At 39.3% G+C, this 25,921-nt stretch overlaps 1 protein-coding gene and 1 long non-coding RNA gene across 6 annotated transcripts in view; one reads left to right on the top strand and one right to left on the bottom strand.

Annotated features, from left to right (window-relative positions):
• LOC117218712 (uncharacterized) overlaps positions 1-25,921 on the bottom strand; it is a 151,947-nt gene that overhangs the window by 120,847 nt on the left and 5,179 nt on the right. The gene's annotated exons all lie outside the window — the stretch shown is intronic.
• Positions 13,131-13,846, top strand: LOC143261075 (uncharacterized). Its single transcript, XR_013035304.1, has 3 exons — positions 13,131-13,206; positions 13,400-13,538; positions 13,739-13,846. It is a non-coding gene; the product is annotated as an uncharacterized LOC143261075 (long non-coding RNA).

Here is a 25,921-nt window from a genome sequence, read left to right as displayed (position 1 = left end):
GCTCTGCCTCTGTACGTGTACGTAGAGACACGCCACGGTGAACGTCGGGAGAGGTAGGGAGGCAACGCGAGAGAGAACTATTCTATATACATGGAAGCAATACATAGTAAAATGTCGTTGCAGGTGGAGGAGGTGGTGGAGGAGGTTATTACGATCGTCGCTTCTCTTTCTGCGTCTCTGTCTCCCTCGGCGTACTTCGAAAACTACCTCCCTCCCCGCTGTCTTGCTCTTTCTCTCTCTCTCTCTCTCTCTCTCTCTCTCTCTTTCTCTCTGTTCTTCTATCGTCCACAATTTCGAACTCGCTCTCTGAATGCGCCAGACTCATTTAACCTTTACGAGCCGGCATACGGCACGCCAGAGAAAGAAGAGAGTATCTCTACAGAAGCCTGCCGCGAAAGAAACGATTCCAGAGGCTGTACCCTGCTCACGAAGAATCGGGGAAGGCAGTTCCAGTTCTGAAATCCCGCGAATTTTTAATCGACACGAATTTTGTAGCCTCCCGGTGCCGTCACGGGAGGATCGATAAGCAATTTCGACTGACTGGCTGATTCACGAATTGACTGCGGATCATTCGGCGAAACGAAGACTCCGCAATTTAGTTTAACACTGTGGGCAGACCTAGCCATGCTTGGAATAACATTATTTGAAACATTATTTTAAATAACTATTTTATATAATATAGATATAAAATATTATATATAACTATTGCTTGAAATATTATCTGAAATAACATGTTATTTTATCTCATAAGTGATCATCTTTGAAATAACGTTACTCGAAATAACTCGAAATAACATGTTATTTGATTTTATAATTATTTGAGATAATTGCGAAATGCTTCTTGAAAATAATATGTTAATCTAATTGTATTCTAGATCTATTTATTTAATTAATTGACTTCTCGTACGAAGCAGCCAAACCGCATTCTATAGAATGCACTCTGTATTCCAGAAAATCGATTAATCACAATTTTTTCATGGAGCCCGACAAGACGGCGGCTCGAGAGTTCAGAAATTCTAGAACCTTGAATAGACTGAAGCCGGAGCATCGCTGTTACGATGTAGGAATCCTTGAACGATGTCAACTTGAGAATAGTTCAGTCCAACACGCAAGAAGCAGTTGCAGATAATTGATCTTTTGTGCCGGGAGACACGCTCGCAGCTTGGAGAATTGGAAAATTGGGAATTGACGAAGTTGCACTCGAGACCCTGAATTCGAACGCCGACTGCGTGCTCTCTACATGTCCCCTCTTTGTTCCTCCATAGATATTTTTACAGCACGAACATTACCGGTAATAAAATAAACTGAACCATAAAAGTGACGTAACAAAATCTTGCCGACATAGTACGATACAATAAAATGGAACGAATGTTCGACGAATTGAGAAGAGTATTAAAAGACCGTTTGCTTTAATGACTGTGCAAGAGATGAAGGAGATATCCTCGTTGGAGAAAGAAAAAACCACAGAGAGTCTGAAAGATGACACTGGCCACGAACAATGAATACACTCGAGAGTGCTGTGACCAATATAATAAAATTGACGTACAAAAAATTTCTTTCCTACACGACACAATAAAATGTAATAAATATGCAATCGATTAAGAAGATGATCAAGAGGATCTTTGTTTTATTGGTATAGGAAAATGTATGATTATTGGACTGCGAATTTTTGTGCAAAATAAAAACTGCCTCCATCTCCGTTTGTTCTTTCTTTAACCGTTTGCGAAACAGATGGTTCTGAAAAAACAGGATCGAAAAGCGCCGAAGAGTGCAATAGCGCTCCTTCGATTATGTGTCGAAAAAAGCCGTAAAACATAAAATAAAACGTTATGAATGAAAATATATATACTATTAATTTAGAATAGGTAACAACAAAATGCAAATTGGATTACTGACATCGATGCGACGCGCGACGTATACATGCGTCTGAAAGACTGAGCACGTTTCGACAAATTTCGGGTGGGCCGTAAGTCGTCTGTTTCGGCCAAATGCCCTGGCTTTTCTCGACACAAAATCTGAAGAGCGCAAAAGTGGATCGTGATACGCAAACGGTTAATCATTTTAATCGGTTGAAAATAATATATTAATATTGTTAAACTTCTTTCATCTTTCTACTACTTGAAATTGCAACTACTCAATTCCGTTATAAATGCATAAAATCCGCAGTAGAATGATCACGTAAAAAGGTGAAAGAACATCTTGACTGAATGAAGAAGGAAACAAAAAGCTTCTGAAAGATTATACTGACCATAAAATGACGATGAAAGACGAAAGAAGTCGCCATTGATTCGAGAAGAAACCAAAATGTTTCTGGAAAGTGATACCGATTACGAACGACGAATAAAACTGGCCAGTTCTATGATCAATGTATCAAACGATCGTAACAAAAACGTACCCTGCACGATCAACGCAATAAAATCCAACAAATATCCATTAAATTCAAAGAAAATTGAAAGACGCCTAACACCATTGTTCCAACGAGACAAAAGAAAACCCTCATCGTCTTCAAAGGTAAACGCAACCCTTCTAACGGTGAACAGGCAATAAACCCGTCACTCCTCCGTCAATTCGCGTTAAAATCTCAGAACCTCGAAATCAAAATCCTCAAAATCCTCAAAATCCTCAAAATCCTCAATTCGAAGGCCCATTTTGAAGAAGACACCCCCCGCTTCGAGGAAGATCCGAAAGCCGCGCCTAGAGCCCCGAGAAAATCGATTTCCGCTTCGGGCATCGTGCAGAGCGATTTTCCTCGGCATGATGGCGGCCAGCCGGAAGTCTCTCGCAGTTTTGACCGCGTTATTTATTGCTTCGGTCTAACAAGGAGCCTATACGGGAGTTTCTCTCGTTACAAACCGCGCGCGGAGAGCCCGGGCCGGTAGTCCCACATCGGTTGTCCTTATGAATATTTATCGCTCGGCGGCGGCGGCGGCGGCGGCGGCTCTCGCGACTGCACACTTTCTTCCGTATCCGTGCAATACTTTGTAGGAGGCACTCGATCATACGTGCACGCCTCGCTCTGTCGCTCGGTTTCTCCGCGAGCAAAGAGGTCTCTCCTCCGGCTCCGACGACGGAGCACACGCCGCGACGGCGGAGATGAGGAGGCGGTTCTCGCGGAGGTGGCAAAGGAGGAGGTGAAAGAGGCAACGGGCTCCGACCGCCGCGGTATATACCGTATACACTGTGTACACTGTACAGTGTACAGTATAGCGAGCGGAGGTGGCAGCGAAACAGGAGTCGTTGAACTACAAAACAACAGACGTAGACGAGCGGCCTAAAAACCTCGGAGGAAGAGGCGGCCTCTCGATTTGTCTCGCTTCGTGCCCGGTAATTGCTGCCTCGATGTTTTTCCCTTTTCTTTCTTTCTTTCTTTCTTTCGTTCTTTTTTTTACTGTTTCTTCCTCGCTCCGATGTTAAATGTCCTGCCTCCTGTGCCGCGCGACGAGAGGACCCCGGGGCTCCGATCGGACGTGGACGCCAGCCGGGAATTAATACGACCGTAATCGGAAGAGAAACGAGCGGCCGGGCGCGTTTATGTGTGCTCTTTATCGGATCAGGCCTGATCGTGCTGCTCGGCGAACGCTAATCATCCGAACACTCGGCCACAAAGTAGACACTGTCGCGGGTTTCGCGAACATACTTCGGTAGCATAGCCGGTGAGATGATCCTGACTTCGTCGATTCGGCGAGCTTGGGCGTCTACGAGACTATGCTCTAAAAATGATGCTGCATTTGTCAAACGTAATTATGCAATTCGATCCGTTTAAATGTCTCGCGCAGATACCAAGAAAAATTAGTCACGAAGCAGAGACCGCTGACGCCATTGCAACGATTATGCCACGTGTATATCATTTCAGTTGCTAATTTCGATATCGAATGAAAATGACATTTTGTAGCATTCGAGCTGATTGTGTCGGTGAATGATCACGCTTGCCGGCAGGGATTATGTAAACTGGATGATACGGCACCGTCATCGCGGCTTATTATCGGAAAATATAATGACTAACAGTCACGGTAGTGTTAGTCACACTTATTCGCAGGTGCTCGACGGCTTTTCAGCGTTGTTTACGCCCGGGGAACGTATCTCTACGCGGAAAAATGTTGCTCGCCGGGAAAAGCTTCGTACGGAAACATTTTGTTGCCTCGGAAACGGAGCTCTCTCTCTCTCTCTCTCTCTCTCTCGGTTTTTGGACGGTTTCGCGTATGCTGTCGGTTACAGGATCCTCTGTGTATGGATCCGTTTCAACAACGGGTACAAAGATGGCGTGTTGCTCGAACGACCCCCCTTGCCGAATGGCCCCCTGTGTAAACAACGAAAATTCAACCTGGAATGCATCTGCACCCCATGCGGCTCGAACAAAGGGTCAAAGAGACAACACTCAAAATGGGATTGGGAACTGGGACGCTTCCTGTGTTTGCTGTATCTGTCGAACGACATTCATTTTTAATGTTTCAATAACAAAACCACGGAGGAACCCTCCCTCTCTTTATTTGTACAAGCTTTTCAACGTTTTTATTTCTTTGGGAAATTATTTGTTGTTTTTTTTCGGTGGACGTTAAAGATAAATTATTTCGTGCTCGTAGAATAGAAGAATCATGTAATGAATGTTATAGATGAATTTTTATATTATTCACCTCGAACGAAATCTTCGTTTAGCGAACATAGAAGGGAAAATTGTTACGGTGCACGTTCAATCAAATTTATATGCGATGCACGTTAAAGGGGCATTTTTGTTTGCTCTACATTAGAGACTCAGTTTTGTTTGATGCAGATTGAGTACAATTTTTATGTAGTACATATTCCGGACAAATTTTTATTTAGTACACATTCCGGACAAATTTATTTTGGTGCACATTTAATAAAATTTGTAATCGATGTACATTCAAATAAAATTTTTATTTAGTGCACATTAAAATAGAATCCTTATTTGGTGTACATTCAAATAAAATTCTTATTTGTTGAACATTGAACATGATTTTCTATTTAATGCACATCAAATGAAATTCTTATTTAGTGAGCTTTGAAGATAATTTTTCATTTGGTGCACGTTAAAGAAAAATTTGTTTTGCTGCACATTAAATGAAACCCTTATTTAGTGAAAATTAACCTCTTAATTTCATTCTGTATGAACGACGCGTGTACACGTCATAAGGAAATGGCAATTTTACGTTTTAAAACGAAAATACTTCTCCTACGATTTAGATTAAAACGCTTGCGAAACATGTTCATAAAAAATTTCGCACTTAATAGAATAATTCTAGAACTTGCCGAAAGAAACTGCAGCTGGTGTGATAAAACGTATACAAAATTGATCTTAAAAACAGGGAAGAAATGGGCATTTTTATTTATTTATTGGACGAACTATAGACCCCTATTGCACAATATAAATAGATAAGAAAATACCAATCGAACATATAAAACTAGAATAACGAACGTCTGATTCGAATACTCGTTCAAAGTAAAATGATTTTGAACAATAATTTAGAATCGTGGCGATCGACGTCCACCTATGCTCGCCGCGTGGGCCGTACCGACGCACAGAGGTATAAAAGCTTGAAATCATGGTCAAAATAAGAAATAGTGACAGATTTATTTGAAAATTTGTATGTAATGGTTTTCGTGGTCGGAAATAATATAAAAAATATGGCGGACGGGTGTTGAAAAAATGATTTAATTTTAACAAAAATTGGTGTACACATATCTCCGGGAATCCTGATTACGAATCTGCATTTCAAAATTCCAAAAACGAAATGGCGAATCAAATATGGCGGATGGGTCGTTGTGCACGCGGAGCTGTAAGGTTGAAGAAGAAATTTTGTTACGCATTCTTGCCGTATTAAAAGTGTATATTTTGAATTTTTCATAATCAATCTCGTGGCCGCTTGAAGTGACTTGTAATATAACATAGAATTGTGTTGGAAGAAGGACGACCGCTTAAATTTCTGATTTTATTGCTAACGCAGGCGGAGGGCACTCGAAGAACTACCGATTCTGCCAGCCATTTTGCATCTCAAGGCAGAAAATAATTTTTTCATATCATTTCTATTATTGAATTATTGCCACTATTCGAGTTTTCTTTAATAACAAGGAACACTTCTTTCCTAGTTAGACAGTATCGACTGTCACGAGATCCTAAAAATAGAAAACCAAAAATTGAAACATTTTTTTCAATCTAACAAATTTCATTTTTTTTCAAAATAATTTTCGACATTGTCTAATAAAGTGTTTTTTCTAACATCTAAAAACAATGCACGATTTTTAGAAAGTTATTCTGTCTCAGATACTCTCACGAGACGGTTTCCCGTACGTTGACTCACAAAAGTGGTTGTAATTGAAAAAAGTGCAACATGATGCAGCCAATTTTTCAAGTGCAGCTGGATGAAACTATAAACTATGGCTCCTGTAAATTTGAAAGCAGGCCCTCATAGGCCGCAAAAGTTTCGACTACATATAACTTTACAATAAATGCATTCCATTTGCTCCTATAATTTGAATCTACAATTTATCGATTTTCTAATGTAATAGTTAACAATTCGTGAGATGTTAGCGGTACAAAATGTTGTACTTATCACCAGGAACAATATCCACTTTACACGATTGAAAAAGAACATTTCCACAAAAAGATAGACGCTTTAACACGTTCCGTGCCACGTGTACCATCCATGGTACACGCTTGCATGTTTACTTAGTGAACTGAACAAATTGTTTACAAGAAATTTAGAACCGCAGAATCAATTTCCACCGCAAGAATGGGCGTTGATAAGTTTTTGTTACGTTGTTATGTGTACGAGAATTAATAATTGCACGTAATACATCAAGTTTTAGTAAAATATCAAAGTGTGAAGATTCGAGTAAAAAAAGCTCGGCACGGAACGTGTTAATTATAATAATATATATTAATATATATTAATATACATTAATATATATTATAATAATTTAATTCGTATCCACTGCCACTGCCACTGCCACTGCCACTGCCAGTACTCACTGCCGGTCCGGCTAACGAGTAACGACTGACCAACAAACTCGAAATTCGAAGTGCAATTACCATTCAGGTATAAAAGTATGGGTCATGCCGTTTCTCCCACCACACGGACCCATCATTAAACTAACCAATCCATTAGTCAGAAACCCCTCAACAACAACTTAGGATTTTGGCCATGATTTCAGGCTTTTATATACCACTCTGCGACGTACAGTGAAAATTTGTTGTAATTATCAAAGATATTGCAATGAAATTTTCACCAAAAATATTTTAAAAAATAGTCATTTTCCACTATAGACAATTAGATATTTTTTGCATTTGTTAAACAATAATTTTTATTTAACTTTCATTGACATTTTTTTGTGAAAAAAAATTGTTTAAATATAATGTTACAAACTATTTGTAAAGTATCTACAAATTGACTGGACATCAATATGAGAAAATTAGGTTTCTGTCAAAAGGTCACTAAAATCTTCGATCCGGCCCACTGTGCGACGTCTCGTTCTTTTCCTTTTTTCCCCCCTCTAAACAAGCTAACGCGATTACGAAACTTCTCAATGAATCTAGATTCCGACGACGAAATTGTGTAACTCCGGGACACGAAGTCGAGAAAGCAAATCGATCCTCGAGCACAGAAAAGGACGGAGGTCGTTGAAACTAGATATTTCTGTGCCTCTCGGGCGAAATATTGTGTTTCAGTTACATCGACGCTAAATAATACATATAATCGCGTGTCGTTGCCTACGTGTTCCAGTTTCGATCGAATCGCTGCAAGGCTACCATCCGACACTCCGTTTCTTTTCATCGTGAACTTCGATGGAAATTATCGGCGACACGAGACACCGACAATAATACCTCGTAACGGTGAGTCACTTCGAACGGTTTCCAGTTTGTTGCTGACTTTGACTCACATTATTCGCGAGCACGGTGCAATTTTTCCGTTCGACTGGTTCCACGGTTCTACCAGATGATCCAAATAAATGCGCCGACACGACCGAAATTACAACGTAAAGATTAACCACAGCGATTATGTTTAATTAGGTGTTACAAAGGGACGAGTGAAATTCGAGAAGAATGATGAAACTCGTTTGCGACAAAACTTCATGTTTAAAAGCAGTTTCACCGGCAGTCTCCTAATAATACATATGAAAATCGAAGACGGACGGTTGAAGAATTCTTCGAAAGCCTCACGATAGTCTCGCTGAATTATTTAGACGAAGTCGTTACGACGCGATTGAAAGAAAATGATCGAGCTCGTCTTGGGCACAGTTCTCAGTCGTTGAAAAGGCTATCGATAGACTGCGATAAATCATATAAAATATGAAATACTGTATAGGCCAGAAGAAATCATCTCGGATGTCGAATTAAAACGGCTTCGAGTGCAAAGGCTTGATGTTTAATTTGAATGTAATCGCGAAAGCGGCGCGCGATAAATCATCGTTATCGCGTGCTCGAAATACCGGTGCCGTTTAAAACAATTTCTTGCCGGGAGCAACGGTGATTCGGCCGTGTTTCATAGAATTTCCGTCGGCCGATCACGGCAGCGGCGTGTAAACGGGAACGCGTCCGCACAAAGAGAAAAGCCAGCGTCTCCAGACGCGCCGCTCTGCTCCGCTCTGCTCCGCTCCGCGCCGCGCCGTTAATGTGCAGAGAAACGTGACGTAGTTTCCGCGTCCCCGATAGAAAATCGATGCCTTCGAAATCTAAGTTTAACCGCGATAATTTCGTCCGCGATTTCGAATGCACCTGCTAACGCTTCTGTTTCCGTTGCATAATTTTAACCTTTAAACCAGGCCCCGGTGACGCATTCGCCGGAAACCGCACGGCCGCGGCCGGCCTCTCCCCGCAAAATCGTTCTCGCCGGTGCTGGACCCGCTCTGGGAACCCATAGAACCTTCGGCGAAGAGACCCATCCTAGCCACGAGCGATTTTCGAGGCCGAAAACCGGTTCCCGATACGATAACGCGCCTTTTTCGACGATCTCGAGGCCAGAGCCGCGTCCGCCGTACGAACGGAATGCGAGCCACGCTGTTGCGAACAGTTAATGGGACATTTTAGCTAAAAAAATTGCGAAAATAAAGTCGTCCAGTTGTTGTAAAATATTTTTAGGATTGTTTATTCTGGGATTTATTAATAATCTGCAATGGTTCAATATTCTTTTAAAAGTCCGCCATGTTTTCGCACTCGTTCAGATGTTTATTTATTTAACCATTTGCGGATAGTTGAGACTGTTTTAGTAAAATTTGCGAAAATAAAGTTGTCCAGTTGATGCAAAGTATTTTTAGAATTGTTTATTCCGTGGTTTATTAATCATCTGCGAATTATTTAGTCTATATCAGCAAAAGTTGCAAAAATTGCACAAATAAAGTGTACTAATCGATATAAAAGATTTTTATTTTTTTTTATTCGGAAATTTCTTAATAATCAGACCGCGGATTTTATGCATTTATTTTAAAAATCAGTAGATCAAATGCGAAATAGCAAAAATATTAGGCAATTTGAAAAATATTGGTGTGAACTTATTAAAGTTATTCAGAAAAGAAATAAATCTGTGTGTGTTGCAGTCAATTAATACAATTGTTATTTTCCACAAAGATCCGCCGTCTAGTAATAATAATACTATTAATATTTATTAACGCCTTGAAATATGATTATCATCACAGCTACGTCGACTAACGCTTCAATAATTGTCCTAATAGAACACGATGTCGAATGTTATTTCCCGTACATTTTTATTTCCTTTCATTCGTAAATTCTGATAGAAGAATCAAATTGTGATTCGAAATCTTTCATTGCCGAAATAAAGATCGCCTCGAGTACGTTTTCGCGGAGCACAGTGTGGGCAGGATCGAAGATTTTAGTGACTTTTTGCCAAAAACCTAATTTTCTTATATTGATGTCCAGTCAATTTTTATTGCTTCTTAAATGTCCACTACCCTCGAAAATGAAAGTATTAATAAAAATGATTATAAATTGTAGTAGATACGACAATTTAACGCTGAACATATTGAATATTACATTTGACGCCAAAAAATATGCTTCCTCGCAATGTCCTGATGAACCTAATTAATTTTTTCCTTTGCTTTTCTTTTACATTAGGAGACGATATTTCCCGTTAAGAAACAGTAGCTTAAATTAAGATTATCGTGTCCTATATATGAAAAATATAATGTTCCAAAGAATACAAAAAATGTAAAAATTCTTTACGTTTGACAAGGAATATCTTTTCGACGCCCAGGGAGTCACAGTTTTGGACAAATGGTATATTTTCAGGATACTTTCCTCTACATAACTCTGTAAATGTTATATACCAAGACGAACCAGATTGCAAATTATTGCGGTTTAAAGACATCAGCGTTATGTTACTTTGAGGTTACAGCTATCGAAGATAATGTCTCAGTATTCCAATCGGTATTACAGAACGTTTCTTTATCTGTAAATCGACAGATATTTAAAATTTTAAATTATTTGATACAACATGAAATATATAAGTAAACGAAACAAACTAGTAACCTGCTAAAATTCGCAGACGTATTGGCTATAAAAGTCGGTGCCTTATGCCGCGACGGGGATTAGCACCGCGTCACGCTGGTATCTGCAACACCTCTTTTAGCTACTAATAAAACAATTAAGGACATATGACCCATTATCATCGTTCAAATTACTATATATGTTTATACGTTTATAGCTCTAGAAAAGAAACGTTATTCAAAAATGCTAGAGAAACAGATTCTATGTTTCGAATTAATTAAGTCCTGAAGCTGCAGATCTATTGAAACAATACCAAAATGGTAAGATTAATTAACATACTCTGCAGTTTATCAAAAGTTCGAACTGTTGAAATTTACCAACTACATACAATGCATATAGAGATCTTTTTCTGGGACGCGTACTTTATTGCAATTTTTTTCACAATGTCAATGAAAATTAATTAAAAATGATTGTTTAACAGATGCAAAAAATATTTAGTTATCTATAGTTGAATATAACTATTGTTTAAATATTTTTGGCGAAAATTTCATTGCAATATCTCTGATGGTTCAGAAGTTATAACAGAATGTCACTGAATTTCTCGATTGTGCGACGTCACCGCGATTGCAAACAGGTCTAAATCGATCGGAGCAACATTATTCCCGCTCGACGCTGCTCTTATCGATCCCGCTAATCTATCGGCCAAAGTGCCACGAAAATGCAACGAAAAATAACGCTCGCTTTTTCGATCGGTGGGGGACTCGGCCTCGCGGTTTTCGGCGAGCACAATTCGCAGAACGAGCACGCAAGTGTTCCTCGAGAAAAGTGGAGACCGCATGAAATTGTTAATCGTTCCGGGAAACCCCGTTCAGGGTTACGCAACCGGCGTTTTCTTACGCTCCTGGTAAATAAACGCTCGAGATTAGATAATGATAATTATGTAATTAGCAGCGCTACGTGGAACGTGCTGCTTTGCGACAACCTGGAGTGGTTAATGGTTCGTTCGACGACTGTTCAACGGCTAGCAGAAACACGTAACTCCGTAAATATTTGGCCAATTGCTAGCCGTACAATGATCGCGGTTTCAATGATAAGTCAACGATGATGATAAGTGAAATGACGATAGTGATAAGTCAACGATGATAATAAGTCAACAACCGTGAAGTTGGAAGGTTCTCTTTCCGCAGACTGCGATTATAGACGGTTAAATATTTTTCAGCAACTGCGTGTCTACTAGCATCGTTATCTACTGCGTGATAGCGCCCGAAGGATTTGTCGCAGTCGTTTCCCACGTATTTGCACGCTTTCTCCGCTGGTAGTTTGTTCTGCTACAGCCCAGAATCTTTTATTTGCCTAGGCCGATTATGCAAAGAGCTTTCCAAAGTATAAAACGCATGTGGCGAGATATCGACTATAATCGTCGAAATATAATAAACCGTTCTGCTATAATCGTCGTTTTTTTCACAGGTAAAATAGACGAGAAGCTGCAGAAGACATCATTCGTTGTAACAATAGAAAGATTGCAAGTTAGGATAACGCCCCGATTCAACGCTAGCTTTGACTTGGTTTCGACAGTGACACCGATTTTCAACTAGGTTTCGAGATTCGTTTTTATTCTTATATATATATTCGAATGAAATGAATGTTCCTAGGATTTTTTAAATGCAAAAGATTTAAGCCAATACAAAATTACATATTATAGCCAATTGAATTAATAGGAAATTAAATATTATAGAGAGTTAAATCAAATTAAATATTATAGGGAATTAAACAGGTATCGATATAACTAATTAAATGTTTTGATATCGTGGGAATTTGGGGAGTTGTTATTAATCATTTAACGCGTTATCAATAAAACAAATCGTTTTATACAGTGCGCAGTGAATGTTGGCACAGAAATTAATATCCACGTTTCATTCCACAATTTTTTCTCACCCTTCCCAAACTTTCTACAATCATTGGTGATCATATTCGTATTGCTGGTAACGGTCAGAGCTCAATTGTTATCGTCCAGACATCGTTTGAATCGAAAAATGTCCCCTCCTGAATTAAATAACTTGATTTGAAATAATACATTCCTGTAAACCTCAGCTGCATTACGTATGCAACGTATTCGAACTGTTAACGATAGAAATAAATATCTGAGAAATCAGAGTGATTAGCTGGAAGATTTTTATGCAAAACGAAAGTATTATGCTACGATTTTGAAACGTAAGAGCTAGGAGTTAATATACAAGATTGTCTACATACAAACTCTTTTACTTCATTGATGACTTTACCAAGCTGGGAATAGCACAATCGACTTCATTGAGTTCTGTCCATCTCTATTCTGCTGCATCAGATTATCATCATTTTTACAAGTGATCTCCAGATGAGGGTGCCTATTTGGCGAACGTTGGAGATGAATTTTTAGTTGGTGTACCATCAAATAAGGTTCTTATTTAGAGAACGCTGAAATATAATTTGTTATTCAATGCACATTGAAAAACAATTTTCCTTAGGTGCAGACTAAGGAACAATTTTCCGTTTTCTTGCACATTAAAGAACAATTCTTCTTGTGGTTCACATTAAGAAACAATCTTTTTTAGGTTCATATTAAAGAACAATTTCATTTGCTTCACATTAAAGAACAATATTTTCTTTATTCGCATTAAGAAACAATTTTTTTTTATTCAAGTTAAAGAACAATTTTTTTTGGTTCACATTGGGGAACAATTCCTTTTTCGTTCACATTAAGAAACAATCTTTTTTAGGTTCACATTAAAGAACAATATTTTATTTATTCGCATTAAGAAACAATTTTTTTTGGTTCAAGTTAAAGAACAATTTTTTTTTATTCACATTAGGGAACAATTTTTTTATGGTTCACATTGGGGAACAATTCCTCTTTCGTTCACATTAAAGAACAATTCTTCTTGGTTTACATTAAGAAACAATCTTTTTTAGGTTCATATTAAAGAACAATTTTTTTTTTAGTTCATATTAACAATATTTCCTTTATATTCGCATTAAGGAACATTTTTTTTTTGGTTCACATTGGGGAACAATTCCTTTTTCGTTCACATTAAGAAACAATCTTTTTTAGGTTCACATTAAAGAACAATATTTTATTTATTCGCATTAAGAAACAATTTTTTTTGTGTGTGTGGTTCAAGTTAAAGAACAATTTTTTTTATTCACATTAGGGAACAATTTTTTTTTTGTTCACATTGGGGAACAATTCCTCTTTCGTTCACATTAAAGAACAATTCTTCTTGGTTTACATTAAGAAACAATCTTTTTTAGGTTCATATTAAAGAACAATTTTTCTTTTAGTTCACATTAACAATATTTCCTTTATATTCGCATTAAGGAAAATTTTTTTTTTTTGTTTACATTGGGGAACAATTCCTTTTTCGTTCACATTAAGAAACAATCTTTTTTAAGTTCACGTTAAAGAACAATATTTTATTTATTCGCATTAAGAAACAATTTTTTTGGTTCAAGTTAAAGAACAATTTTTTTTTATTCACATTAGGGAACAATTTTTTTTTGGTTCACATTGGGGAACAATTCCTCTTTCGTTCACATTAAGGAACAATTCTTCTTGGTTTACATTAAGAAACAATCTTTTTTAGGTTCATATTAAAGAACAATTTTTCTTTTAGTTCACATTAACAATATTTCCTTTATATTCGCATTAAGGAACATTTTTTTTTTGGTTCACATTGAGGAACAATTCCTTTTTCGTTCACATTAAGAAACAATCTTTTTTAGGTTCACATTAAAGAACAATATTTTATTTATTCGCATTAAGAAACAATTTTTTTTGGTTCAAGTTAAAGAACAATTTTTTTTTATTCACATTAGGGAACAATTTTTTTATGGTTCACATTGGGGAACAATTCCTCTTTCGTTCACATTAAAGAACAATTCTTCTTGGTTTACATTAAGAAACAATCTTTTTTAGGTTCATATTAAAGAAGAATTTTTTTTTTAGTTCATATTAACAATATTTCCTTTATATTCGCATTAAGGAACATTTTTTTTTTTGTTCATATTGGGGAACAATTCCTTTTTCGTTCACATTAAGAAACAATCTTTTTTAGGTTCACATTAAAGAACAATATTTTATTTATTCGCATTAAGAAACAATTTTTTTTGTGTGTGTGGTTCAAGTTAAAGAACAATTTTTTTTATTCACATTAGGGAACAATTTTTTTTTGGTTCACATTGGGGAACAATTCCTCTTTCGTTCACATTAAGGAACAATTCTTCTTGGTTTACATTAAGAAACAATCTTTTTTAGGTTCATATTAAAGAACAATTTTTCTTTTAGTTCACATTAACAATATTTCCTTTATATGCACATTAGGGAACAATTTTCTTTTGATTCACATCGGGGAACCTTTTTTTTGTTCACATTAAGCAAGAGTTTCTTCTTGGTTCACATTGAGACATAATTTATTCTTCGGTGTAGATTAAATATAATTTTATTCATTGCACATTAAATGAAATCCTCGTTTGGTGAATGCCAAAGGATGAATTTTTATTCAATGTAGCTCGAATAAGATTCGTAATTAGCAAACGCTAAAGAAAAATTAGATTTCGTGAAGATTTAACAAAATTTGTTTTGTGGTACACTGAAATCAGCACAAAACGATGGTCTTTCGAAACAAGCGACGGCTCACGCGATTTTCTCTGTCCTAGAAAGGCTTCTGATTAGAATAGTGACGTAACTAACGCGCGTGCATCGTAAATGACCCATTAGACGATTTTTATTCCGTTCCGCCACGATCCGTGTCCACATACGTTTTCTCACTGCAACGAAACCCCACTTTTACCGTGGTCTCGTCGGGGGATTTCTCCGAATGCCCATTTTTTCCTAGATACACGGTATCAACGCACTAGCAACGATGGAATCAATGCAATCTGGAAGGAGATAACCTGGCGAGAGAGTTTAAAGTCCAACGAGCTACGAGTGGAAAGAATAACGAGAGAAAATTTCGTTATCAGGCATCGCTGGTGTCTATTGCCTCTGATATTGTAATATACCGGATGTTTCGCAACGGAGGTGCTCTGAGAACCGTTCTGGAAACGTCCCTTCCGATCCGACGCTCCGACATTAATTATTAATTATTGATCAGCCGTATCCGTGATCGAAAATAGGTTGCGATCGATTGACCAAGTCTTCGTTGCAAAACGATTAGGCTTTTAGCTCGCTCCTGTGAGCATTCGCCCCATGTTCTTCGACTTCCATGGATTTTTGAAATGCTACTTTGGAGATGAAATATTCTACAAAACAAAAATCAATCTTAAAACAATAACCAAGTTTCAATGCATTCGTGGAATGAAAGAAAGGATACATTTTTGATATTTCATACATGACCTTCCAATATTCCATTCAGTTTCGAGGAATAATGTAATCATTTTAGACAAGCCAGTTCCTAAGGATGTCCCAGCAAGATCAATTCACCTATTGGTAATAAAATGAACTTGCTGTTCAAAATACTTCTTTAAAAATCTAATATTTTACGAAATTAGAACCAACTCCTCTTTAGAGCAATACTCGAATTTCAAGAAACATCTCAAACTAAAAAAAGGATATATTTTTGCTACTTCGTATCTAGCCTTCCAATATTCCATTAATTTTTTAAAAATAAAATTAATATCGTCGAAAAGACAAGTCCTATACACCAACCCTAGAAAGACAATCTGAATCATCGATCTTAAATATGAACCAATCACCTCTGGTGCTTCTTCGAAACATCAATATTCTACAAAACTGTGACCAAACCTTCTCTAGAATAGTGCATAATTTCCAACAAACATCCCAGACCAGAAAAAGTATATGTTTCAGTTACCTCACATCTTACCTCCCAAAACTCCACTAATTTCCAAAGAAATATCCCCAAAGCATCTTTAAAGCCTCAACAGTCCACCAAATTGAGACGAAATCTTCCCTAGAACACAATCTAATATTCAACGAACAGTCCAGCTCACAAAAAGTATACGTTTCTATGATTTGGCCTAAGAGATTCGCAGACCATGGTACGGAAAGCGCGGTCGGAATTTCCGCGGACACCCTGTAGACGATCGTGTGTAAGGCTATATAGACAAGGGGTTGCAATGCCTCGTGTGACGCAGCAGCAACCCGAAGGGTGGGGACCCTGGCGTGTATGTGCCCGTTTTCTCCCTACCGTATATAATGCCCCCGTCCCCTCGCACCCTTCGCTCCCTTCGCCGGTATCCCGACCGCCCACCTTTCGACTCTCCCCATCGCCCCTATTCTCCCCACCGACATTCACTCCCGGCGCCCCTCTGTGTATCCCGGCGACGTTGCCGGGTGTTACATAATAGCTGCCGCGGCGTTGCCGGCTCTCAACGGACGGCCTGCGACGTTGCCGGCTCGCCGTGAACCGGTGTACCATGTCGAGCTGCCTTTGCCTGCCTTGCCTTGCCTGTTCATCGGACTGGCCTAAGCTGTAAACCTGTATGCAGAATCCTCTATCTATCGCAGTTCGTTGTAATTAGACGTTCAAATCGAAAAAGATAAAGCAACTCGTCCTAGCGACGATGCATCGCGCCGTGCACACCTGGACGACTTAGGCGAACTGGTCTCGCCACGTTTCTAAGCCCAGACAAACCGAAGTGCTTGCTTAACACTATAGGCTCACGGTGTACTAAAAGCAGTTGTTTGATGTCTCTTTGTAAAAGTGACAATGAAATATGCACCTTTAGTGATCCCTATTGTAATATTCATGCCAAGGAATAAATGCAACTTATAAAACCCTCTTAAATGTATCTTTACAGCCATGATCATAGTACGAACCACTTTTATTATTCGGTATAAGTAACATTATGGGGTTGAAGGAGATCTGAAATAGGATCTTGGTAACGAAAATCTTATTCATTATTCTCACAATATAAAAGAACCAAAAATTCAATACAAATTCGTAAAAGAAAATGTTCTTTGGCACGAGTTAACCTTTAGGTTGCGGTTGCTGGGTCATTTCGACCCATTGTAGCTTTAAACGTGAGTTAATTTCACTTAATTTACAGAAATTACATTGAATAAATTGCTGTTACACTAGGAACAATAAGAAAGACTAATAAGCCTATAAAAAGTATCTTCGAAAATATGTTTTGAAAAATTAATGAATAAAGCTGAGAATTATTAGAATCATTTATTTGCACGTTTGCAGACAAATTAAAAATTCTGTAGGGTCACCGACAATCTCACGAGATCATTCTGGAGTCAATAATGGTAAAATTAAAAAACTCGGAACTCGGCATTTTGATAGCTCCGATAAGCCCAGTGTTTAAGGTCTTACCGCTGGACTGTGGACTTCATACATTTATGGCAAAAATCTGGACCCGTCTGCTCGTGGAGGTGTATTTACTTTGGCGATGTTTGACGGCTGCTCTGGATGGTATACTCGATTTTGCGTTTGCGAGGGGGAAATAGGGGAACTAGGGCAGTTTTCCAACAGGGTTGAATTGCGACCTATTGCGCAATGTAACTCGGTGCAGAAAGGTTTTATCTGTTCATCCCCACGGTTGCAAGAATTCTTCTTCCGAGTTTTTACGCGGTCAGCGTAGCGGGGTGACCGATATTGGTAACCAGAAATGTTTCACCGGAATAAGTACCGAGTGTATTTATACAGGTGCGCGGCATTTTTATTCGCAGAATCTTATCTGTGTATCGCAGATCAGGAGAGATAGCTGACGTGGCACTCCATGTTGTTGTCTTCCGTCCAAAACGAAGTATTTTGGCACTGCCGTGCCGGTCAGAACGACCACATTTTATTTTAAGATCGTTGAGATATTGAAAACATTGTTGGAATCAATTTGTTTCATTCAAACACACGTTGTAATACAGACAGCGTGATACATAAATAAATTCAGTCTTGTAATTCTTCTAAAGCAACGTATGTCAGACATATTTCAGCCGCTCACTTGCCAAATCAATTAACTCCATTAAACAGAAAGTGGAGAAATGTGATGAAATAATATACATAGTTTTTCAAAATATCCTGTAAAATAAAAATTGAAATAAAACATTGTATAATGCAGAAACGCAGGTGTAGCTTTCATATGAAGACATGCAGAATGAATCAAATAGAATAGCCTTGGTGTAATAGTTATTAACTGAAATTAATTATTTATTATTTGACGATCAAAGAATTTTCGTTGTTTAACAGTGTTAATCCCTATTATTTGGGAAATGTATAAAAAAAAATTAATGCTCGCGCGGTAGGTTTAGCATTAAACTGTTGCCTTGCGATTGTATGTTTATAACATTTTATTCAATTCAACCCTGTTGGAAAACTGCCCTAGTTCCCCTATTTCCCCCTCGCAAACGCAAAATCGAGTATACCATCCAGAGCAGCCGTCAAACATCGTCAAAGTAAATACACCTCCACGAGCAGACGGGTCCAGATTTTTGCCATAAATGTATAAAGTCCACAGTCCAGCGGTAAGACCTTAAACACTGGGTTTATCGGAGCTATCAAAATGCCGAGTTCCGAGTTTTTTAATTTTACCATTATTGACTCCAGAATGATCTCGTGATATTGTCGGTGACCCTACAGAATTTTTAATTTGTTTTGTTTATAAAACAAATTTCCCTGGTCTATTCTTCTTTGTGCTGTAGCTTCTCTCAATTGGATCACACTGTATCCAATTTTTAATGTGAAAATATTTTGTATTCTTGCAGTAGTTCTCAAGTAGCTGTAAAAAATTTTTCGAAACTCTAACGATTTTTGCTTTGGACAAAATTTTCGCTGTTGGTTTTCTCAGTCAATTTTCGCTGTTGGTTTCTGCTATTGGTTTTCTCAGTTGTGTCGATCTATTTTTTTATAAGGTACTGCGAGTGCTCGTTATTTTTAATATTTTCAAATATGTTTCAGAATTGTAGTATTACTTACATATTGAATTATTTTTAGAATAAATTACAACAGACGTACAACCATTTAGTTTACCAAACCGAGAAGGAATTCTTCAGCAAACTGAGTTCCTATTTAGACAGTGCTAGAGCAGTTGTTACCAAAAAAAAAAAACTGTCAGCGCTACCTGAAGTTGCGACGACTGGCAATAAATTTGAACGACCCTCATAAACGGTTGCTCACGAAAATAGCGCCAGGTTTGCGGAGAGATCCGCAGTACGAATAAGTGACTTATTGTCAGGATGTTCGGTTCGGTTGAATTCATCGATATTTCTATGCCCTGGAGTAAAAAGTAGAATCCTCGGCTCGGCTCGGCGCAGCGCGGTTTCGCAAGCAAGAAAGGCGATGGTGTCGTTATTTGACCGATCTATTATGGCAATTCCCTTTGTCCCTGAGAGAACCCGGGGCCCTTCCCCAGTCCGGATGTCTCGGGCTGGTTCCGGATCTCGGATTACCGGGCCCCTCGAGGCGTTTCAAACGGAGCCCCGCTCTACTTATTCCGACGCTTGAAAAATATCAACCGAACACGCGGTGAGAAAGATTCCTTTGTTCTTTCTTCATATATTAACCTCGTGGCTCCGTTACGCATTCATTTTCCACCCGAAACGACTAGGGATCTGCTAGTTGTCGACAGTCACTGACAATGCCCAGAAAAGGATCCGAGTCCTGCTCAGTCTCGGCGAGTGATTAAAATATACATTGCTAAAGGAGGACTAAATAGAATATAATTTACATTGAACTTACCAAGCCGGTCGACACGACCGGTTTCATATTTCTTTTTCAAAAATTGTACAAATTATGAAGAATACTTCATAGGAAATGATTAAATACGTATATGTATAGTGCAATAAAAATAGCTAGATATATTCAAGCTTGCCATTCTTACAAGATTACACACGTTAACTATAATATAACCATGTACTAGCACTGAATCTGCCAAGTACTAAAAGCGAGTAACGTGTGCTTCTTTATAAAAATAACAAAACTGAATTTACATAGACTTTTCGCCACTTTCATCGTAATGTATGCTTAACTCTTCAGATATTTATGAAATTATTTCCTGTGGGAGTGTCTTTACAATTAAAACAATATTTACAGAAAAAATGTGTGACGAATCATTTTGACGAACACAATATGTTCTGTGTTCAAGTTGTTGAAATTATGCAGACTCTTCTATAGAAAATAAATAAATACAGTCTCAATTGGTTTCGTGTTAATTATGAGTTATAAAATATAATAGGAAAACTAAACCAGACCTGAAAGAAGTTCTATCAGAAATCACGCCGGACCTATTATACCCCCGTGTTCTTAGGGAATTATTATTATTATTATCTGAGGCAGATCCGGCAGATAGGCGAAACTGCGGACGAATGAAAAATAAGTAAGAATTCCTGGGGGAAAGGGGGACGGAAAGCAACAAACGTTCCGAACACGTAATGCGATACAATTAAGTCGGCATATAGGGGCCCGGCAGCGGAGGGATTATTTTTTTAATCCGAATGGAGAGGCCTTGAAATCTACAAAAACGTGTACGTTCCGGCTGGCCCCAAGAACGAGGGGAGCGCGGCGTTGCCGGCTCGCGGGGGCTGGCGAGGAGCGCACCAGCCGGCAACGCCGCCTGCGAACTCTATCGATTCCAGATCTACAATTTCTCGCGAGCCCTCTGGGTCACTCGAGCACGTTTCCGTGGCGCGGGTACGTGACTAACAAAAACCATCGGCGTTCGCGGAACCGAAAAGTTGCGATGGACGAGCGACCGGGGGAAAAAAATCGGGAAAAAGGGCTGAAAGAATTGGCCCGGCGTCGTGACGGGCATTTATCGCCCGCGCGCCGCAGGAGCGGGTTTGTTCGCGCGACTTATCGCGTGCGTTTCCTGCACCTCGAAGTTCGCAAAGCATTCTATTAATACGAAACAACGCGAACGTTACACATTGTAGCGAAGAGTGAAAGAGAGAGAGGGAGTGAGAACGTTGAAGTTCAGCAACTGGGGTGTTCGAGGTGCCCAGGCTATTTTTAGGGTTGGCTCGCAGGGTTCAGGACTCGAGGAAGACAAACACCGTAGCGAGGTGCTCGCGAAAGTGTGCACACAAGGTGTTTGGAAAATAAGGGGTTTGATCGTCGAACATGTCCCTAAACGCACAATTTTCTGCGAACTTCGTCGCTCCAGAATATTCAGATTTATTCGTTCAACGAAAGGTCAATTATAAATTTAGAAGGTTCGCCATAGAACGCACTCGAGAACTCGGAACGTTTTTCGAAACGAGTTTGGGAATCCATGGAGCGACGTTGGAATGCTGGGACCAGCGTCCGCGGGGCGGCCATATTGGATATTTTTCCTAATATAGAAATTGGAACGCTGGTCGCCTGAAAAAGAAATTTCGAGAAAAGGTTTATGCTTCGACGTATATACACAAGAAACTCTTCAGAAACTTATTTCTAAATTATTTCCGTACGATATTTTTTAACACCACTGCGATGTAATAACAAATCCCACGGCGAGTCTTTGTCGTGTATTTCTATTTTTTTTTTTTTTGCGGGACGGAATTGCCAGGAAAATGCCAGGTACACTGAAAACGTTTCGTCCCGTTATTTGCGCATGCAGCATGCTTCAAAGAAAAATGGGGGCGCTCACGTTTAACAACTATTAAACAGGGTCACTGAACGGTATACTTGACCCATTCGATTTTATACTACTGAACGGCGGCATGCACGGGGGTGAATGATACAAGAAAGATTTTTGTAATTCAATTCCCGATCGGGGAATAGTTTTCAATACATTACGCTGTGCAGGAGGTCGTGATACTAGAAAGAAACGGATTAGAATATGTCGTCGAGAGGAATGAACTGCGCAAAAAATAATATCTGATGAAAAACGGCAAATATGTTGGGTAACTCGCGGTAAGACAGCTACGAACTTCCTGCAAACTGCAAGATTATATAAATCCAAAATATTGGAATCCTGTCGCATACAACTTTTGTCAACGGGATAAAAAATATATACATATTTCGAAACTTCCTTCATCTTACGTTAACAAATGGAGCACTTAATAACGCCAAATATAGTATGCTGGTCAAAATGACTGGTTCTACGTGTTTTATTTTAACCCTTTTAGCACCGAGCGAAAGAAGCGTACCTAGGCGAAGAATACCGGGCCGAATCGGCGAATTTGTAGAGGTTTGCGAAAATGCTCGTAAAAACCAAAGTAGGCGTGATATTTACAAAATTCAAAAAGCAGCATATTGCGAAAGGAATGGAGAATAAATCAATACCAATGAAGTTTCGATATTTGTTAAAAATCATAAGAATAACATAAGTATAAGACAATAAAAATCGTACAAAGTAATTTCTCTTTTTCAAAACGTAATTGCACATAGAAAAAATCAACATGTTCAGAAATTGGTACGTAAAAAATAAATCGAAATATTCTATTGGTTTGGATATGTTCGGTGGCAAATGTTTAGGACCGGGTATTTCCGAAAATAACGGGCGCGGGTTATATTGGCTATCGTTTTCAACATTTACTTTCCTGAAATTCGTGAAAGATTCACTCTGGCATATACAGACCCTCGGCACGAAACAACATAAGATATAACAAAAAGTTGATCTAATAAACATTTTTTCACTTGTGTTGCATCGAATATGAACCATTTTAACTTTTTATGAAGTTATACTTAAACGCAGATCTTTTGTGATGAGTATAATAAGGCTCTAACAGAGGCGCAACGATATATCGTCGTTCGATGCTAAAAGGGTTAAACATATTGTTTAAGTTTATCTTAACGAGTGTTGCTTTAAAGCGACGAAAAGATTGTATTTATTTCTATTTCTATTACAATGTATGCTTGAATTGAAAAATGTATTCAATGATTTTCTATGAAATAGTTTTTATAATTTCAGCAATATTAAAAACATGTAGCTGACGATTTTGTCTTGTTTGGTAGATTTAGGCCTAAAATTATTGAAATCGCACAGTCTCCCATAGGAAAACATTGAATAAATTTCTCAATTCAAACCCGCGTTGTAATAAAAATGGCAATATGTCTAAATCAGTTCAGCCTTGGAATTTTTCTAAAGCAACACATGTCAGACATCTTTTGTGACCGATAGGTTTAGTATTCAAATATTAGTATAATAATTCAAATTCAATAATATAAATATAATTATTATAATAATATTATAATTATAATTATTATAAAGATATTATATTATATTCAATATATAAGTACCATACCCTCTTGGGTATGGTACGCCTAGGATTTATTTATCCTTTAACCTGTATTTTGGATAGCATTGTGTTGGCTAAGTTTCCCGAATTAAGTTCGCAGAGGAAAAGTCTCGAATAATCTAGAAATGGGACCCACAGAATGCTCTAAAAGCTGGACAATCCATAGGAGTTATAGGCCGTAGATAACCGATGTTTTCGGAACGTCTTGTACGCTGTCCACCTCCCTTGTGAACTCGGCGCCTTAGTCGGTGAAAGTCAGTCGTGTGTTCTACGCGGCCAAGAACCCTCCGAGAGCATACGTCGACTACACGTCCACGTTTATGCACGTATCCTCGCGCATACAGGCGCACGTATATCCTGGCATTATGCGGAGACATGCATAGACTGCATTATTCTATAAGTATTATACACACTCGACGCATTATAAACCATCCGAGTCGACAGCCAGCGATGGACGGTTCGCTTTGACCCATGCGGAGAACGATCAGCCGGGCCTGGAAATATTCCGGGCGTATTTGAAGCGATAAATTTCGCCGTACGTGCCGAACCAACGACGAATCGTTGCTTCCGGCAGAGACTGTTACGGAAATACTTTTTCTTTTGCGACATTTCATTGTTTCGACTCGAACAAGGGCGTACCCAGCAACGGATCACTGTACGTTGTTCACACAATTTTCCGTTACGTACGAAACACCGTAATCCTGTGCTATACTAGATATTCCATGGACCTCTATCTATCTCTCTTTCTTTTTTTCTGAAAAGCGGTATGATTTTTTCGCCAACACTGGGAAACGAGAAACTATCCGTTCGGATCTCTCTGGCTGAAGAACGGGCGACCAACTAATGTGCGAGTTCGCAGAACGATGATCGAGGCAAGTACACGGAGTGGTCCGTTTACCAAGCTGCCAACTCAGTCGGTCGTGTTCGCCGTGTGAGAGGGCAAAAGATGCGGCGTTGCCGAGCCAGCAACGCGTAAACGACCGGCGCGGACGCGGCAACGTCGGGAGAACCGAGAGACACGCTGCTGCCGCGAGACACGAAGGAGAAGGCAACGAAGTCGTTTCGATCTGAAACGCAATGCCGGCCGCTTGCCAGATACCGTACCACAGACCAGGGTCGACGGATGAAGAAATTTGGCGGTATCGGCTTTTTCTCCGAGCAGGTGTTCTTCGGGAGACCTCGGTCTGCCGAATCCCGAAACCCTTTTACGCCGGGAAAGCCGATTGGGGAAAAGTGTGATGCAATTCCGTGTCCACCGGCGATCACGCCATTGTCGATCGTCATTCCAAACCGCCGATGACGAGCGCGATTAACATTTTCTAGCAAAAAGCATAGAACAGTTCAAACGTTTGGACTTCAGATTGTGCCGAGTACTTGCAGCTGTTCAGAATTTGTTCTCTGAACGCTCTAATACGCAAAACGATGGATAAGTGTCGGCGGCACTGCCGCGGTGCTATGTTTACAGCTAAGAAGCAAGTGCCGGCGGCAGACGAAAATATTATCCCAGGTGCAGACATGGAACAGTTACAAATCTTTATTCTAGAAAGACTGGAGAACTTCTCAGCAAAGTGTAAAATAGGACAATTTGTTAAAATATTTAAGTATCATGTGCTTCCGGATAGCCTAACCAGAGTATCCAAATAAGGGTATTCGAACACTTATAGCTTGGGCTCTAGAGCCGGCCATATAGCTAGAACCTATTCCTCGAGAATAATTTCTATTTAGCCGGCGAGATATCTATTTCAGAATGCTCGGATTCTACAATAAGACGGTGCGCATATCTTGTGCTCTTTAATTTGTAGGTACATTTCGACTGGGTCAATACTGACCGGCAGCAAATTTTCTCATGAAACTGTGATTCTGATCTTGACAATTCCAAGTCCGGAGACGAAAGCAACGAAATATGTACTCGCTCGGCAGCGAACGCGTTAAGACGCGTTTGATTGCAGAACCGAGGAATTCGATTGCCGCTATAAGGAAGCAACATCGACGCGCACACACGGGTCCGTCGAGTTCTCGCACACATAGGAGCTATGTAACTTGGATACATATTTGTGACAGCTCGTATATCATCGTAGCTTGCACCCACACACGAAAATACGTGTGACTGGAGGTTGTCGAAGAGTCGAAGGTTTTCGGATGGGTGACGTCGAGTGGAACACGAGGACGAGGCGCAGAACGGCTAGGTGGGGTGAGCATGGGGTGCAGGGGCGCGGTAGGGTATGGGGTGGGGAGAGAGAGATGGGGCAGAGAGTGAGGCTGGAGAAGGGGAGGTGGTCGACCACGCGCGATCAATATAACAAAATACGCCGGCA

The sequence above is a fragment of the Megalopta genalis genome, chromosome 1 (assembly GCF_051020955.1).
Source record: "Megalopta genalis isolate 19385.01 chromosome 1, iyMegGena1_principal, whole genome shotgun sequence".
NCBI lineage: Eukaryota > Metazoa > Arthropoda > Insecta > Hymenoptera > Halictidae > Megalopta > Megalopta genalis.
Note: the sequence above shows the minus strand (reverse complement) of the source record. Positions and strands in the feature narration are given on the sequence as shown.